At 41.6% G+C, this 12,916-nt stretch overlaps 1 protein-coding gene across 3 annotated transcripts in view; it reads left to right on the top strand.

The window, feature by feature from the left end:
* Positions 1 to 12,916, top strand: part of FAM168B (family with sequence similarity 168 member B) — an 84,513-nt gene that overhangs the window by 18,285 nt on the left and 53,312 nt on the right. The window lies entirely within an intron of this gene.

The following is a 12,916-nucleotide window of genomic DNA, read 5'->3' as shown; positions in this document are numbered from 1 at the left end:
CCTGGGTGTTGTGGTTGTAGAGTTCCGGGATGTATAGGCTTCTGATAACAGCCACTCTCCCCTTCAAGATGGCACAGTCTCTGCGGCAGAGCTGGTCACTCGGGAGTGATTTCAGCAGCAGTGGAGGCTGCCTGGTCAGGGGAGCCCGGTCTGGCCATCCCCAACAGTCCCTTGGAGTATAGCTGTCCCTCACCCACAAATATACACTCCCCGTATGTCCACACACTCTCCTTTCATTCTCTCACTCACACACCATCTTGCAGTCTGCCTTCCCGTCGGCAGCCATCACCTATGGTCTTTATGTCTAAAGTTGTGTTAATCTAGAACTGCCCTTCCCACCCTTCCATCTTTTTTCAGACCATTGACTTACTGAAGTAACTGGGTCATTTGTTCTCTAGAAAGCCCCATCTTTTGGGTTTGTCTGATTGCTTCATGGTATTGTTAGGCATATTCCTCCAACTCCTGTCTTTTCCTATAAACCAGAAGTTATGTAATGGCTCCATTCAATTCAGATTTTAGTGTTTTTGTAGCAGTATACCTTAGATAATGCAGAGTAATGTCATAACATGAGGATGCATGTAAAGTTAATTAGTTTGACTTTTAGTCATGTTAAGATTGGTCCGTGGATTCAGCTTCCATATTCACTAACTAGTAAATAGATGTATTTCATCAATTCTTAATTAGATTTTAAAATGTCTTAACATCATATTTATTGCTATGAAAAGTCCTATATTTCCTATTGGATAGTTCTTTTATTCAAGCACATTCCGAAAATATTTATGAGCCACTTCTGTGTCAAGCATTGTGCAGGGAGACAGTGCTGAAGAAGGTATTTTCCCTGCTCTTGAGGAATACATTATTGAGAGGGAATCTCTCTTTTTTATTTTTATTTTTTTTAATTGAGAGAGAGAGAAAGATCAAGGTCGGTTGCCTCTTGAACATGGCCTGTCCTGGGATCGAACCCACAAACTGCGTATGTGCCCTGAATGAGAATTGAACCTGAAATCAGACAACACTCCAACCAATTGAGTCACACTGGCCAGGGAGGGAAACTCTAATTTGAACAAGTAACTTAAGGAGCTGTTTGATATTTGCTCATAGACCTTGTCTTTGTATTACCCTGTGCAAGCCATTTGTTGAATTGGAGAGGGAACTGCAACATTTCTTTCCTCAGTTCTGCTACCATGTTTTCTTACCTATAATTTTGAATTCATTACAACTCTTTAATAATGTTAAGAAATATTTATTATTAGCTTCTGGGACATAGAAGTGTTTTCAGAAAAGGTAACTTCTGGGTTGTTTGGAATTAATGGTATTTAGAATTCAAATGCAATTCTGTAAATTTTTTAATGGCAGATGTAGAGTACATTTTTATTATTGGTTTATGGTTCTCAACCTTCCTAATGTAGCTACCCTTTAATACAGTTCCTCATGTTGTGGTGATCCCCAACCATAAAATTATTTTTGTTGCTACTTCATAACTGTAATTTTGCTACTGTTATGAATCGTAATGTAAATATCTGATATGCAAGTGTTATGCCCAGATTTCAAGATCCCCAAAACACCACCAGGTAGCCGAGTCCGATGCAAAAGCGAAGAGCCTTTATTCAAGCTCGAGCTCGGTCCCTCCGCTCCACCGACGCAGCGGCAGCATGCGAAGAGCCCCAAGCTCCAAGAGGACAAAGATTTTATAGGGCTAATCATTTAGGTGGGCTTAGGTGGGTGAGGAGGGCGACAGTGATTGGTCGGTTCTGGGTCAGGGTTTTATTCCAGGGTTTTACAGCAGGAACTTACAGCAGAGATTTACAGCACAAAAGGCAGGGAATGATTAACGCATTCCTGGGCCTGAGCTATGCCCCGCTACCTCCTGATTGGTCAAGGGTGGCGCACAAGGAGCATTCTACGGTGTAGCCTAATTCGGACCTTAGCTCCATTCTTGGGGCTTCATTGATCTGCTTGGGTGGTGGTAGGGGAACCGGGACATTTCTAGCATTCTTTCAGTGTTTCCCGGAAGGGAGGTCAGGTCGGGGACACAGCTTTACAAGGTGGAGGATAGTCAGTCCCGCTTTGTCCTTTCACAGGATGTATTTTCATTGTTCGTGACCCACAGGTTGAGAACTGGTGGTTTAGACTATAAGTCAGGTCATTTTGGAAGGAGAGCCTTGTGGTATTCAGTGTTTTGAGTTGTTTGCAATTGTAGGTCATCATGAATAATGCTTTTTATAAACACTTGTGTACAAGTTTTTGTGTGAGTGTATATTTTCACTTCACTTGGGCAATTTTCGTTTCACCTAGGAATGGAATTGCCAGGTCATCTGGTAACTATTGTTTTTAACTGCTATGCAGTTCATGAGCTTCATTGCCTACCAGATGACATCTCCTGCTCTGCCCCACATTTAAGAGTGTCTACATGATGGTTCCAACCTAACCTATATCTCCATAATCTGCTGATTCCCTACATGTGGCCTAAGTTCCAAACAAGCCCCATTGCCCAATATTCCTAAAGTGCATCTTGCATTCTCATTCTATAGCTTTTTACTTACCTGCTGTTTAGAGTTTGTTGGAAATACTTCCTTTGTAATCAAGTTTTCCCGGACCATTCCCCCTCCCTCCCTCAACACTCACAACACTTTATTCTTTTATGGCTCTTAACACTCTTTGCCCTATATCACCATTATTCGTGTCTTATCTTATAAACCTGTGTTGTCCAATACAATAGTCATCACCTACAGGTGACCATTTAATTAAAACTTAAAAAGTTAAGCTAAGATGTAGTTCTTTAGTTGTGCTAGCCACATTTGAAGTGTTCAATAACCATTAGTGGTTACTACATGTGGACAGAGCAGGCACATTTCCATCTTCACAGAAAGTTCTATTGGACAGCATGTTTGTAGATTGTAAACTCAGAACAGGGACTACGACTTGCTTTTTTGTTTTCTCTATAGCTTTTGCATAGTGCTTTGCTTCTCTTGAATTCAATTAAGAAAATGTTAGATCCTGGACCAGAATAGAGAACTAGTTTTGGAAAATACTACCTTCTTGAGAGTTAATAGTTTAACCAGAAAACTAGATTAAATATGTGAAGGACTCCACAATACTTATGTTGTAGGTTTGCCAAGAATGGGTTAAAAGTGCAGGATAAAGGGATTGGCAATTGCCAGTTTGGTTATTCTTAAACTATGGGGTAAAAATTCACAATTGATTCTCCTGCTTGCTTGTTATATACCTTCCTATTCTTGTTTTCTTTTTAGTGTTTTTCGTAGACCTGCACTGTTCAATATGGTAGCCCCTAGCCACATTTGAGTAAATTTAGGGCATAATACAATGCGAGAAGTACATCAGAAGGCTGATGGATGTCTTCGGCAGGGCTGAAGATCTGCATGTTATTGCTTGCTGCCAGACAGCTGAGGGCAGTTCCCCCAACCTGATAATCCTTTACTGTTTACCAAACCTTACCTTTGATATGTATATCTGCTTTGCTAAAGGGCAAAATGTGTGAATAAAAAGCCCTGGGCCTGGACATTCAGGGATCTTAGTCACTAGAGCTAAGTTTCCGCCTGGCTTTCCCCCATGCCTTCCAAATTTATATTTCTTGTCTAGTTTATTAATTTACACACAGCCCTTCTCCAGATTCCTGAACCCTTAATGCGGAAAGACCCTAGCACAATGTGGTAGGCCCTAGTTACATTTGAGTAAATTTAAATTTAATAAAACTAAAAAGACAGATCTTACCCTAGCCACATTTTTTTGGGTGCTCAATAGTCCTTTTTAGGTAATGGCTGCCATATTGGACCGCACTGGTAGAGAATATCTGCATTGTTGCAGAAAGTCTGCTGGACAGCATGGATCTAGACTTAAAAATTTATCTCTTAGCTGTAGTTGTAGATGTCATGGCAAAACTGGCATCTGCCTTTGGTTTAGAAGTTTAAAAATATTACACAATGATCCAGGTAGTTAATGTCCCAGTCACTAATGCCCCCAGTTTATTCCTAATTTGCATTAGAACTTATTACAAAGGTTAAGGATGTGACCAGTTATATATTTTTATATGTGGAACTGCTTGATTATGAATAGTCTGAGTCAAGTGAGTTGACAATTTGAAGTGGTTCATTCTTGTATTTTGTCTTTGTAATGGAATTTGATTAGAGTTTTGAGGTACATATGTTTTTTTTTAGAAAGTCAGCAGGTAGTTGCACCTATTTTGTGTGAGACATTGTTACTGGTGCTGGAGACTACAGTAAATAGATCCAAGTCCCTGTTTTCTACCTGCATGAGGCTACATTCTAGTTTTGGTGATGTGGTGGGGAAGGCTAAACAATTAGATGCATGTGCATTTTATGTGTTTTTATTTTTTAAATAGACCTTATTTTTTAAAAATTTTGTTTTATTGCTTAAAGTATTACAAAGAGTATTAAATATGTCTCTCTCTCTTTTTTTCCCCTTGAAAATAGACCTTATTTTTTAGAGTCAGCATAATTAAGCAGACGGTACCATGTACTTTCAGTTGCCCACTCCTTGTCCCTCCCTCCCCTGTGCTGTTAAATGCAAGGTTACCTTAATCCTTACTGCCACATAAATCAGTGAATGACTTACTAGATGAGAATACTGAAGTCTTAGTTAAGCTCACATTTTAAAAATACACTAGGTGATAAAATCCAGAGAGCTTGCTGGAGATATTAAGGATAATCGTTTCTATTGGGAAAGGGATAAAATCATAATTGTAGCTGTGCAAGTTCTTGAACTTTTTAGGGAAAAAAAAGATTATGAATGATAGAACATTGAATGGGTAATAGAGTTGCTGGACTGTAGCTAATTTATCTTTTTCTTAGGCAATATATGTATATTTAACAGAAGGTATTTAAGAAACAGAGAAAAGTGCAAAAAAAATATGAAACCCACCCCATCTAGAGAATGTTATTTTTTATATTTTTATTTCCTCATAACCTTTTTTTCTGCTTGTGATGGGAGTGCCATGCCTATACCTCTAAAGGTACATAATGAAGTATTGTCCTCTTTTTTTTTTTACTTAACATTTAAAAAAAATTTTTTTTATTGTTAAAGTATTACGTGAGTCTCCTTTTCCCCCCATTGACCTCTCCCCCACCATACCCTCCCCCAGACAAAAGCCCTCACCACCCCCACTGTCTGTATCCATTGGTTTTGCACACATGCATGCATACAAGTCCTTTGGTTGATCTCTTACCCCCTCTCCCCTGCCTTCCCTCATAGGTTGTACAGTCTATTCCATGCTTTTCTGTCTCTGGTTCTATTTTTGTTCATCAGTTTATGTTGTTCATTATATTCTACAAATGAGTGAGATCATGTGATATTTTTCTTTCTCTGGCTGACTTATTTCTCTTACAATAATGCTCTCCAGTTCCATCCAAGCTGTTAAAATGGTAAGAATTCCTTCTTTTTTATAGCAGCGTAGTATTCCATTATGTAGATGTACCACAATTTTCTAATCCACTCATCTGCTGATGGGCACTTAGGCTGTTTCCAAATCTTAGCTATTGTAAATTGTGCTGCTATGAACATATATACTTTCTGATTGGTGTTTCTGTTTTCTTGGGATACATTCCTAGAAGTGGGATTACTGGGTCAAATGGGATTTCCATTTTTAGTTTTTTGTGGAAACTCCATACTCTTCTCCCCAGTGGCTGCACCAGTCTGCATTCCCACCAGCAGTGCACGAGTGTTCCTTTTTCTCCGCATCCTCTCCAGCACTTGTTGTTTGTTGATTTGTTACTGATAGCCATCCTGACAGGTGTGAGATGATACCTCATTGTTGTTTTGATTTGCATCTCTCAGATGATTAGTGACTTTGAGCATGTTTTCATATGTCTCTTGAACTTCTGTATGCCCTCTTTCGAAAAGTGTCTATTTAGGTCTTTTGCCCATTTTTTGATTGGGTTGTTTATCTTCCTTTTGTTAAGTTGTATGAGTTTCCTGTAAATGTTGGAGATTAAACCCTTATCAGAGACAGCATTGGCAAATATGTTCTCTCATGCAGTGAGCTTTCTTGTTGTTTAGTTGGTGACTTCTTTTGCTGTGCAGAAGCTTTTTATTTTGAATTAGTCCCATTTGTTTATTTTCTCTTTAGTTTCCATTGCTGTAGGAGCTGTATTGGTAAAGATATTGCTACGACATATGTCTGCTATTTTGCTGCCTATGGAGTGTTTTAAGATTTTTATATTTTCCTGTCTTATGTTTAAGTCCTTTATCCATTTTGAATTTATTTTTGTGTCTTGTCTCCATTGTATGTTCTTGCCTCCTTTGTCAAATATTAATTGAGCATAATGGCTTTGGTCAATCTGTGGGTTCTCTTTTCTGTTCCATTGGTCTATGTGTCTGTTCTTGTGCCAGTACCAGGCAGTTTCGAGAATAGTGGCTTTGTAGTATAGCTTGATATCTGGTATTATGATCCCTCTAACATTGTTCTTCTTTCTCAATATTGCTGCAGCTAATCAGGGTCTTTTTTTTACTCTAGATGAATTTTTGGAGAGTTTTTTCTAGGTCTTTGAAATATGCCATTGGTATTTTAATGGGGATTGCATTGAATGTATAGATTGCTTTTGGTAGTATGGACATTTTAATGATGTTGATTCTACCAATCCATGAACATGGTATATTCTCCCATTTGTTTATGTCTTCCTCTATCTCTTTTTTCAGGGTCCTATAATTTTCTGAGTACAGGTCCTATATCTCCTTGGTTAAATTTATTCCTACGTATACTAATTTTTTTGTTGCAATGGTAAATGGGATTTTTTTTTTAGTTTCTCTTTCTGTGAGTTCATTACTGGTGTATAAAAAAGCCATAGATTTCTAGGTCTTAATTTTGTATCCTGCTACGTTGCCAAATTCATTTATTAAGTCTAGTAGTTTATTGATGGAATCTTTAGGGTTTTCAATGTACAATATCATGTCATCTGAAAATAAGGACAGTTTTACTTCTTTTCCAATTTGCATGCCTTTTATTTCTTCTTGTCGGATCACTATGGCTAGCAGTTCCTGTACTGTCTTGAACAGGAGTGGTGAAAGATGGCATCCCTGTCTTATTCCTGTTCTTGGGGGAAATGGTTTTAGTTTTTTCCCATTGAGCATGATGTTGGCTGTAGGTTTGTCATATAAAGCTTTTCTTATGTTGAAGTATGATCCCTCTTTTCCCACTTTGCTGAGCGTTTTTATCAGGAAAGGGTGTTGGATTTTGTCAAATGCCTTTTCTGCATCAATTGATATGACTATGTGGTTTTTTCTCTCAATTTGTTTATGTGATGTATCACATTTATTGATTTGCGGATATTGTACCATCCTTGCATCCCTGGAATAAATCCCACTTGGTCATGGTGTATGATCTTTTTAATGTAATGCTGGATCCGGTTTGCGAGAATTTTGTTGAGGAATTTAGCATCTATGTTCATCAGGGATATTGGCCTGGAATTCTCTTTCTTTATAGTGTCTTAAAGTGGTTTTGGGATTTGGGTTTTGCTGGCTCTATAGGAAGAGGTTGGAAGTATGCCTTTGTGTTGAATTTTTGGAATAGTCTGAGAAAAATTGGTTTTAGTTCTTCTTTGAAATTTTGGTAAAACTCCCCTGTGAAGCCCTCTGGTCCAGGGCTTTTGTTTGCTGGAAGCATACAAAAACCTGTTCAGGTTTTTTATTTTTATTTTTCCTGGTTGAGTTTTGGAAGCGTATTTTTCTATGAATATGTCCATTTCGTTGAGGTTGTCCAGTTTGTTGGAGTAGAGTTGTTCATGGTATTTTTTTTTACAATCGTTAGTATGCCTGGGAGTCGGATGTTACTTCACCTCTTTCATTTCTGATTTTGTTTATTTGGGTCCTCTCTCTTTGCTTCTTGGTGAGCCTGACTAGAGGTTCATCAATCTTGTTTATCCTTTCAAAGAACCAGCTCTTGGTTTCATTGATCTTTTGTAATGTGTTTTTGGTGTCTATGCCATTTATTTCTGCTCTGATCGTTATTATTTCTTTCCTTCTGGTTACTGTGGGCTTTTCTTGTTGCTCTCTTTCTAATTCTTTATGTTGCAAGGTTAGATAATTTATTACCATTTTTTTCTTGTTTTTTTGAGGTAGGCCTGTAGGGCTATGAACTTCCCTCTCAGGACTGCTTTCATTGTGTCCCATAGATTTTGGATTGTTGTGTTTTCACTGTCATTTATTTCCAGGATGCCTTTTATTTCTTCTTTGATCTATTTGGTACCCCAATCATTGTTTAATTGAATGCTATTTAGCCTCCAAGTGTTTGATTTTTTTAATTGTTTTTATTGTAGTTGACTTCTAGTTATATGCCATTGTGATATGAGAAGATGCTTATTATGATTTCTATCTTCTTGAATTTGAGAGACTTTGCCTGTGTCCTATTATGTGGTCTATCTTTGAAAATGTCCAGTGTGCACTTGAGAAGAATGTATATTCTGTAGCTTCAGGGTGAAATGTTCTGAAGATGTTAATTAAGTCCTTCTGATCTAGTGAGTTGTTTAGGATGGCTGTTTCTTTGGTGATTTTTTAGTTTAGAGGATTTATCCAGTTATGTCAATGGGATATTAAAGTCCCGTACTATGATTGTATTGCTGTTGATCTCTCCCTTGATATCTTACAAAGTTGTTTTATGTGTTTGGTTGATCCTGTATTGGGTGGCTATATGTTTAGCAGAATTATATCCTCTTGTTGAATTGCTCCCTTCAGTATTATGAAGTGGCCCTCCTCATCTCTTGTTATGGCCTTTACTTTAAGGTCTCTTTTGTCAGATATAAGTATTGCTTCCCCAGCTTTTTTCTCATTTCCATTTGCCTGAAAATTTTTTTCCCATCACTTCCCTATCAGTCTGTGTGAATCCTTTGTTCTGAGGTGGGTCTCTTGCAGACAGCGAATATATGGGTCATGTTTTCTTATCCATTTAGCTACCCTATGTTTTTTTATTGGAGCATTTAATCCATTTACATTTAATGTTATTATTGATAAGTACTTATTTGTAGCCATTTTTATTCTTTATGCTTGTGTTCCTTCTTGCCTTTATATTTCTTCTTTTTACAGCAGTCCCTTTAGCATTTCTTGTATTGCTGGCTTGGTGGTAATAAACTCTCTTAGCCCTTTATTTTCTGTGAAGCTCCTGATTCCACCTTCAAGTTTGAATGATAGCCTTGCTGGGTATAGTATTCTTGGATTCAGTCCCTTGCTTTGCATCATTTTGTATATTTAATTTCATTCCCTTCTTTCCTCGTGTGTTTCTGTTGAGAAATTAGTTGATAGTCTCATGGGAGATCCCTTGCAGGTAGCTTTCTGTCTCTCTCTGGCAGTCTTTAAGTTTCTTTCTCATTGATGTTTGCCATTTAATTATAATGTGTCTTGACAGTTTTTTTGGGTTCATCTTGTTTGGAACTCTATTTGCTTGTTGGGGTTGTGTGGTTTTTTTTTCTTGCCAACATCAGGGAAGTTTTTTGTCATTATTTTTTCTTATAGGTTTTCTATTTTTTCCTCTGTTTCCTCTCCTTCTGTTACCCCTATTATGCGAACGTTGTTTCATTTTGTGTTTTCCCAAAGCTCCCTTAGGCTCTTCTCCTGCTTTTTAAGTTTTCTTTGCAGTTGCTGTTGTTTTTTCCTACCTTGTCTTCTAATTCACTAATGTGGTCCTCAGCCTCTTCTAGTCTACTGTATAAGACTTTCATTTTGTTCTTTATTGCAACTAGGTCATTCTTCATTTCCTCTTGGGTCCTTTTCATATTGGTGACATTCTCATTCAGCTCCTTATAATTCTTATTGAGTTGTATTTGTCATCCAGCCATTAGAGCATCCTTATAACCATTACTCTGAATTCTTTCTCTGACATGTTACTTGCCTCCATTTCATTTAAATCCCATTCTGGTGATTCTTATTTTTCTTTCCTTTTGGGATTTTTTTTGTCTCCCATTTTTTTGCTGTAACGTTTTAATTGTTACTATGTCTTAGATCCAACTACTTTGCTACCCAGGTTCTTTTGGGGGTGTTGCTATGTAGTTGGTGATTTTGGGGACTCAGTGGTGCAGTCTCTCATGTCTCCTGGGTATGGTGATCTAGCGGAGCCCCCTACTTGAGTTATTTGGGTTCTCTTGATGTATTTGGGTTTTGAATGTTAGTTTGTTATTCGTGGATGAAGTCTCTTCATGGATTGGCAATGTGATTCACCCCTGGCTTCATTGTGTCTGCTGTTTTGGATGTGATTGTGGTTCTGGCTCTTGTGGAAATGGTTGCCTTATGTCTCACTGGTATGTGCTCACTTTGTGTTTCCAGAGTTCATGGCCTGGGAGGAAGGAGTCTCGGGGCCTGAGACTCAGGTACTGTGACCTTTGGCTGGTGTTGTGTGATTCTTGCTGGATTAGCATAATTCTGAAACTCACTATGAGGGTCCCAGAGCCCGTGACAGTGGTACTCTGGCCAAAATGATTTCCCTCTCTGAATCATGAGGGGGTTCAGGAGCCAGCAGCTGTAGATGTGGGAATCTCGGAGTCTGTGGTTGAAACAATGTGGCCTTGTCCAGGGAAGTGAGCCCTCACTAACTCACCAAGGTGTCCAGAGGTAGGCAGTCGGGATGGGATGTTGTGGATCCTGCTGAGGGAGCTGTGCACCCTTGGTTGGAGAGACACACACCCAGTGGCAGCTCACTGAGGGGACCAGGAGTCGTCTGCCAGGGGTGTGTGCTTATGGTGCCCACACGCTGGATTGGAGTGATTGTAGTGTGCCACCGGCCTTGTGAAGGGAGAAATCCCAGTTCCTGCTTCGGGAGGTATGCTCCTTGGTTGGATACTCATGACCAGTGGCTGCTTACTGAGGCTCCCAAGAGCTGTCTGCTTGGGCAGTGGGCTCAGGGGGCCCATGTGCTGGATTGGCACTACTGCATGGGACTGGATGCTGGCATCCAGGGTTTGTGCCTTTCGGTGGCTCAGAGAGGCATCTGAGGGCTGCCTGCTGGGGCTGTGGGCTCAGGGTGCTTGCGCACTGGATCAGTGCGACTGCAGTGACCGGAGGTTGGAAGTTGAGGAGGGGGAAGTCTGAGTTTCTGCTGCCTGGGCCTTGTGCCCTTGGTTGAATATGAGTGTGCCTAGTGGCAGCTCACAGAGGCACCCAGGAGTCGCCTGCTGGGGTGGCGGACTCAGGGGGCCCATGTGCTAAAACCACGCAACCGTGGTGTCTGTGGGCAGACAGCCGTGAAGGGGGAAGTCTGAATTTCTACTGCTGGGGCCGTGCACTCTTGTTTGGATATGAGCGCTCTCATCTGGGGCTCAAGGAGGCACCCAGGAGCCACCTGTAGGCCTGCATGCTGGAGAGGTGCAACTGTGGTGTTTAGAGGTCAGCAGCTGGGGAGGGAGATGTCTCAATTTTTGGTGCCTTGCAGCCTTGGTTGGATTCACGCGTGCCCAACGGGGCCTCACAGAGGCACCCGGGAGCCGCCTGTCAGGGTGGTGGGGCTCAGGAGGCCTGTGTGCTAGAAAGGCATGATTGTGGTGTCCAGCGGTTGGCAGCTGTAGATGGGGAAGACTCAGTTTTTGCTGCTGGGGCCTTGCACCCTTGATTGGATTTGCACGTGCCCAGCAGCGGCTCACAGAGTCACCCGGGGCCGTTTGCCAGGGTGGTACACGCAGAGGGGCCCTCATGCTGAAACCATGTGACCTTGGTGTCTGTGGGAAGGCCACCAGGAAGTGGAAAGTCCGAATTTCTACTGACAGGGCCCTTTGTTCTTATTTGGATACGAGCGCACCCAGTGGGGGCTTACAGCGGCACCCAAGAGCCATCTTTGGGGCCATGGGCTCAGGAGGCCTGTGCGCTGGAAAAGCGTGACTGTGGTGTCTGGCGGTTGGCAGCTGTGAATGGGGAAGACTCAGTTTTTGCTGTCGGGGGCTTTGTGCCCTTGGTTGGATTTGCGCATGCCCAGCGTTGGCCTACAGAGGCCCCCGGGGGCCGTTTGCCAGGGTGGTGCTTGCAGAGGGGCCCTCATGCTGAAGCCATGTGACCTTGGTATCTGTGGGAAGGCAGCCGGGAAGGGGAAAGTCTGAATTTCTACTGCTGGAGCCTTGCTTCTTTGTTTGGATATGAGCATGCCCACCATTCTCACAGAGGCACCCTAGAGCGGCCTGTGGGGTGGTTGGCTCAGGAGGCCTGTGTGCTGGGAAGGTGCAACTGAGGTGTCCTGAGGTCAGCATCCAGGAAGGGGGAAGTTGCACTTATTGCTGAGGGACTTGTGCACCCTTGGAGGTGAACGTCCTAGGGTCTGCAGGTCGGGCAGCAGGATTTTGGCTGGAGTGGCTGCAGGGTCACAGGCAGTGTCCAAGATCAGTCTGGGTGGTGGTGCTGATGGGTTCCTAGAAGTGGCTGCTCTCATGGCGTGGGCTCTGTGCCCGAGCCCTGTAGCCTGGGGAGTGCCCGCAGCGGTAGTAGGTGTTCCCTGTCCAGGAGAGCCTGGTCTGCCAGCTTCTGATATTCCTGCTGGATTTAACTGTCCCTCACTCACTCACACACACACCACACACATCCACACACTCTCCTTTCATCCCCTCACTCACTCACACCCTCTCCTTCACCCCTGTCCTGCCAGCCGCCATCTTCCCCTCCCCCGCCAGGTATTTCTTCACCTACCATTTTCAAAAGCAACTGAACCGATATTTCATGTTTTGGGTAGATCTGTTTTACTTAACTATTCTTATCTTTATGAGGACATTTAGGTTATTTACAGTTGTTTTTTTTCACTGTTTTAAGCAGGGAGGTAGAGAACACCACTTTTTTTTCTTAGCTTCTGATGCTCTGAAAGCAGTTTTAAAGGAAAGTTTAGTGTCCTGGTGGGTGCCTTCGGACATTGCTGTTGCTTTTCTGTTTACTGTTGGTTGGCAGCAGAATGAGATGCCTTACTTATGTAAAGGAGAGGAAGGAC

The sequence above is a fragment of the Myotis yumanensis genome, unplaced genomic scaffold (assembly GCF_028538775.1).
Source record: "Myotis yumanensis isolate MYYU_CA2020_CCGP unplaced genomic scaffold, mMyoYum1.0.hap1 SCAF_3, whole genome shotgun sequence".
In the NCBI taxonomy this organism is placed as follows: domain Eukaryota; kingdom Metazoa; phylum Chordata; class Mammalia; order Chiroptera; family Vespertilionidae; genus Myotis; species Myotis yumanensis.
This window is presented reverse-complemented; position numbering and strand designations above follow the sequence as displayed.